Genomic DNA, 6441 nt, shown 5'->3' on the forward strand with positions numbered 1-6441 from the left:
GCTTTGTCTGAGCAGGCAGGAAACCAGCAAAGCTGCCATTTCCCCCTCTTCCTTCTCCAGGTCGGGTCCCGGTCAAGACCCTCACTCGGCAGGTGCAACGCAACTGGTCAAAGCAGGACCGCAGGCACCGGGCTTGGCAGCTCCGCCGGCAACACCAGCAGGCTGTGAGTCAGCAGCAGAAAGCAGAGCAGGGAAGCTGAATCTGGGCAGCTTGGTTGGAGAGAGGAGGAATCTCACCTATCTTTGCTTTCCCCGTCTGCAGGTGTTGGAAGAAAAGCGGAATACTTATTAAACTGTGACTTTAAAGTGGTTGGCAGAGAAAGGAAAACTTGGATTTTGGGTTATCATGGAACATCAGAGGTCTGCAGAAAAAACATCAAGAAAAAACAAATACTTTCCAGGAGGAAATGTATGTTTTCTTACAATAAATACAAACGACATTAACTTCAAACCATGAGGAAATTAAAAATAACTTTGAAAACTTAAATGATCATATTCTCAATTTAATGTCACAACAAACATGATTAGAAAACAAAAAGAGAGATCAAGTAAAGCAGATAACTGAATATAAACTAGAGGAAAGAAACTTAGAGGTGGAATTTAATAATGGAAGGAGTTGTGATTTAATCCAGATGGAGAAAAGCTTGCAGGAAATACTGGACACGGAAAAGATAACTAATACTTCAAGATTCCAAGAACTTGAGAGAAAAAAGGAGATGGGAGAAACTAAGAAAGAAAGAAAAAGATTTCTGAGGAATACTTCTATACCTTACTTGACTCATCTTTTGTACCAAAACAATATCTACAAACCATGGGAAGATCTTTGGATTCAATGGAACATACTGATTAGGAAAGATGTTTGGCAAAATGGGCTAAAGCCAGAATTAAGAAATGAGATGGAATCATTTGGCACTTGTTGGAATAAGGTTAAAGAAATAAAATTTTGAATACAAATGAATCTTAGCTTAGGAGGGATAAGCTTCTTAAGCAATACAATATTTTTTGTTTATGGTATGAGAAACAAAAATGTTTGGGATGATTTATATGAGGGAAGTGTAAATAGATACTTAAATGGATTTTGAAGACTTGAATATGCTTATAAAGAATAAAACATTGAATATAAATGTATTTTAGCTTAAGAGGGATATGGTTTTTTTAAAAAACGGTATATTTATGTTTCAAGATATAAAAATATATGTTGGGATGGTTCATGTGAGGAAAAAGATTTAAACTAGTGTAATTAAGAAAATTTTAACAGGTAAAATGTGAGGAAAATAAATTTAAATGAGAACTCTAAAAAGAGGATCTATGACAAGGTGATTGAGATGATTAACTAGAAAAGCTTAATGAGGTGGAGGTTACTTATCTTTTAAAATTATCAAGAAATATACTAATTCAAGGTTGATAAAAGAATATTATTGGAAGAAGAGAATGGCGGGCTCGGGATAGGGGTCATTCCTCTGTCCTGGTCCTATTAGACCTCTCTGCGGCTTTTGATACCATCGACCATGGTATCTTACTTCGGCGTCTCAGAAGATTGGGAGTGGGAGGCACTGGTCTTCAGTGGTTCTCCTCCTACCTTCTGGAACGTTCACAGTGGGTGTTGGCGGGTGACCAGAGATCGACCCCGAGGCCTCTGATTTATGGAGTTCCTCAGGGGTCGGTCCTCTCACCTCTCCTGTTTAACATCTATATGAAGCCGCTAGGTGAGATCATCCGTGGTTTTGGAGTGGGTTATCATCAGTATGCTGATGACACCCAGCTTTTCATCTCGACCCCAAACCACATCAGTGATGCCCTTGACGTGATGTCCCGTTGCCTGGAAGCGGTCCGGGAATGGATGGGGAGGAACAGGCTTCAACTCAACCCGGACAAGACTGAATGGCTGTACATACCGGCATGTCAGGATATTCAGAGTATTCCATCCCTTAATATTGGGGGAGAGTTACTGCCCCCCGTAGATAGGGCTCGCAACCTGGGTGTCCTCCTAGATTCACAGCTCTCCTTAGAAGATCACATAGGAGCTGTGACTAGGGGGGCTTTCACTCAGGTTCGTCTGGTGCGCCAGCTACGACCCTATCTGGACCTGGATGCCTTACGTACAGTCACCCATGCACTTGTGACCTCTCGTCTTGACTACTGCAACGCTCTTTACATGGGGCTGCCCTTGAGAATCACTCGGAAGCTTCAGCTGGTACAGAGTGCAGCTGCACGAGTTCTTTTGGGGGCTCCCCGATACTCCCATATTACACCTCTGCTTCGTGAGCTGCACTGGCTTCCAGTTGCCTTCCGGCTGAAATTCAAGGTGCTAGTGATGACATACAAAGCCCTACATGGCATGGGTCCGGATTACCTACGGGAGCACCTACTGCCAGCGTCAACACCCCTCCGTCCTGTGCGCTCCCACAGAGAGGGCCTCCTCAGGGTGCCACTGGTCAGAGAACGTCGGCTGGTGACCCCCAGGGGGAGAGCATTCTTGGTGGGTGCGCCAATCCTCTGGAACCGCTTACCAGCCGAAATCCGGATGGCCCCCGACCTTCGCACCTTTCGGCGAGATTTAAAAACCTATGTATTCCAGGAAGCCGGCCTGGCCTGATAGATTTGGGGTTTTATTTGTAGATCTAGGGGTTTATTTGTTTTATTGTTGGTTTATTGTATACTTACTTTACTCTGTACACCGCCCTGAGTCCTCCGGGAGAAGGGCGGTATATAAAGCAAACAAACAAATAAATAAATAAATAAATAAATAAATAAATAAATAAATAAAATCAAAGAAAGCTACTATGTGGAATATGGAATTATAGAAACTAATTGTTTATTTATTTTATTTTATTTTAATTCCATTTATATCCCGCCCTTCCCTGAAGAGTCAGGGCGGCTTACAAGCTTAGCAGTTATTGATTATTTGTAAATACAAACCCAGAGAACACACTGTTTGCCAAATATTGATGGTGACATGTAAAAAAAATAAAACATTTTTTTTAAAAAAATAAATAAATTGGAAGCCATTAAATTGGTTATGTGCCTTAAGTTGATGTCAACTCTTAGCAACTACTTAGCTAGATTTTCTCCAAGCAGAACTGTCGTCCTCTTGGTCTTCCAGCAGGGCACCCATTGCTTGCTGTGAGTCTGTCCACCTTAACTGCTGACCACCCTCTTCTCTTTCCTTTCACCTGGTTGTCTTGAAAATTGCTGGGAAGAAGCTACAGATATGCCAACCAGCCTCTGAACACAATCCTTATTGGACCCGTGCCCCTCCTGGCTGGTTTATGCGGCTCGAGATGGGACACGAGGCTGGATCCATGCAGTGATAACTGCTTCATTGAAAGAGGGCAGTTTTCCCGCCGCCTTGAAAGAAGCGGTGGTGAGACCCCTCCTCAAAAAGCCTTCGCTGGACCCAGCTGTTTTAAACAACTTTCGCCCGGTCTCCAACCTTCGCTTTCTTGCGAAGGTTGTTGAGAGCGTAGTGGCGCATCAGCTTCCTCTGTTCCTCGAAGATACTGATTATCTAGACCCGTACCAATCGGGTTTCAGGCCCGGACACAGCACGGAGATGGCATTGGTCGCTCTGATGAATGATCTCTGGCGAGCTCGGGACAGGGGTTATTCCTCTGTCTTGGTCCTATTAGACCTCTCTGCGGCTTTTGATACCATCGACCATGGTATCTTACTGCGGCGTCTCAGAAGATTGGGAGTGGGAGGCACTGTTCTCCAGTGGTTCTCCTCCTACCTTCTGGAACGTTCACAGTGGGTGTTGGCGGGTGGGCAGAGATCGACCCCGAGGCCTCTCATTTATGGAGTTCCTCAGGGGTCGGTCCTCTCACCTCTCCTGTTTAACATCTATATGAAGCCGCTAGGTGAGATCATCCGTGGTTTTGGAGTGGGATGTCATCAGTATGCTGATGATACCCAGCTTTTCATCTCGACCCCAAACCACACCAGTGATGCCCTCGACGTGATGTCCCGTTGCCTGGAAGCAGACCGGGAATGGATGGGGAGGAACAGGCTTCAACTCAACCCGGACAAGACTGAATGGCTGTACATACCGGCATGTCAGGAAATTCAGATTATTCCATCTCTTAATATTGGGGACGAGTTATTACCCCCCGTAGATAAGGCTCGCAATCTGGGTGTCCTCTTAGATTCACAGCTCTCCTTAGATCATATAGGAGCTGTGACTAGAGGGGCCTTCGCCCAGGTTCGTCTGGTGCGCCAGTTGCGACCCTATCTGGACCTGGATGCCTTACGTACAGTCACCCATGCACTTGTGACCTCTCGTCTAGACTACTGCAACGCTCTTTACATGGGGCTGCCCTTGAGAACCACTCGGAAGCTTCAGCTGGTACAGAGTGCAGCTGCACGAGTTCTTTTGGGGGTCTCCCGATATTCCCATATTACACCTCTGCTCCGTGAGCTGCACTGGCTTCCAGTTACCTTCCGAGTGAAATTCAAAGTGCTGGTAATGACATACAAAGCCCTACATGGCATGGGTCCGGATTACCTACGGGAGCACCTACTGCCGGCGTCATCGTCCCTCCATCCTATACGTTCCCACAGAGAGGGCCTCCTCAGGGTACCACCGGTCAGAGAATGTCGGCTGGTGACCCCCAGGGGGAGAGCATTCTCGGTGGGTGCTCCAATCCTTTGGAACCGCTTACCAGCTGAACTCCGGATGGCCCCCGACCTTCGCTCCTTCCGGCGTGATCTAAAAACTTATCTATTCGAACAAGCCGGCCTGGCCTGATGGATTTGGGTTTTAAAATTATTTATCTAATGTATTCTTATTTTATTGCCCTGTACACCGCCCTGAGTCCTCTAGCAGTAGGGCGGTATATAAATCAAATAAATAAATAAATAAATAAATACTGTCTGGGATAAGTCAAGAATGTGTCACATGCTCAAAGCTAGAAGGCTACCTCCCCCCGCCCCCCTTTCTCCCTGCAAAAGAGAATAGCATCAGATTGCTCCTTCCTTCCTGTGGAGCACTGAGATGAAAGTCAGGTGAAAAGCAGTATTTCTTACAGCTCTCATCAAACGATTGGAGAGAATTCCTTTCCTCGCAAACTCCAAAATTTCTAGGCACAAGAAGGAATGATGTTCGTAAGAATATCACTTGTGGGCAACAAGCAATTGCAACAGGCAGCCAATTCCTTTCATTGTGTTCAGGCACTTAAACCTTCGAGAAATACTGATTTGAAGTCTCCTGATATAAATGAAAACTGATGGGATAAGCTGGCAACTTCAGTGGTTGCTGTTCGGGTGGATGGTGCTGGAAAGGTCTAGAAAAATGCAACTAGAGAAAATATTTAGAGAAATAACGGTTTTCTCCTTTTGTATGGATTCAGCTGATGGATGCTTGATTGAAAATTGCCTCTGAAGTTACATGAGTAGGTTAAAAAATTACTTTCAAAATTTCTAGCGTTTTCTCTAATCCTTTCTGCAGGGTTTCTGAAAGCATTTTTATGTTCAGTCTGATACCTGTTTATTTGCTTTTTAGGAACAAGTAGTGATGAATTTGGACAGTAGACTGCTAGTCTTCCCTCTGTATATCTGCTGCAACTTCCTGTATACTTCCTCAGAGAAGAGAAGAGATAACAATGGACAGTGAATAACGCAGCCAGCTGAGATTGACTTTTGAAATGTCTTTGGGTTGTCCTGATGCCATGAAAGAAACATCATGAAATAGTCTTATGGAAGAAAAAGAGAGAGGGACTTGGTACCCTGCGATTGCCAGGAGACAAGCCCCGGCAGCTCCACCTGGCATGACTAACTGGTGAGGTATGTTGGAAGCTACAGTTTTGTGGAATTGTGAGCCACAGGCTCCCCTCTCCTGCTTTAGCAAATAAATGTAACTCCCACCTTATCTCTCAACATTCCTACGCACATCTGAATAGCTGAATACTTACGATGACCTCGTTTTCTCCTGAGAATTCTCAGCTCTAGCAAACGATACCAGTTTCCTGAACAGTACAGAAAGACTTAGTTCATTAACTGGGCCTGCTTAATTAAAGGGAGTAGGATGATATATCTACAAAGCCCACATTAATTATAATAGAACACACTTTTTATGCTCTCTTGATTTGTTCTTCTGGTCAAGCCCTTAATTTTTAAGAGTCACTTTGTAGAATCCAGCTGCCTCAATTCAGCATTTTTAATTCATCAGAACTCAGACCATTGTTTTATTCTTGGATATACTCAGTGGGTTAGGACGCTGAGCTTGTCGATCAGAAGGTCGGCAGTTTGGCGGGTAGAATCCCGAGTGCCGCGTAACAGAGTGAGCGCCTGTTACTCGTCCCAGCTTCTGCCAACCTAGCAGTTCGAAAGCACGAAAAAACGCAAGTAGGAAAATAGGGACCACTCCGGTGGGAAGGTAACAGCGTTCTGTGCGCCTGGGGCGTCTAGTCATGCCGGCCACGTGACCACGGAGACATCCTCGGACGA

The sequence above is a fragment of the Vipera berus genome (assembly GCF_964194415.1).
Source record: "Vipera berus genome assembly, contig: HAP1_SCAFFOLD_120, whole genome shotgun sequence".
NCBI lineage: Eukaryota > Metazoa > Chordata > Lepidosauria > Squamata > Viperidae > Vipera > Vipera berus.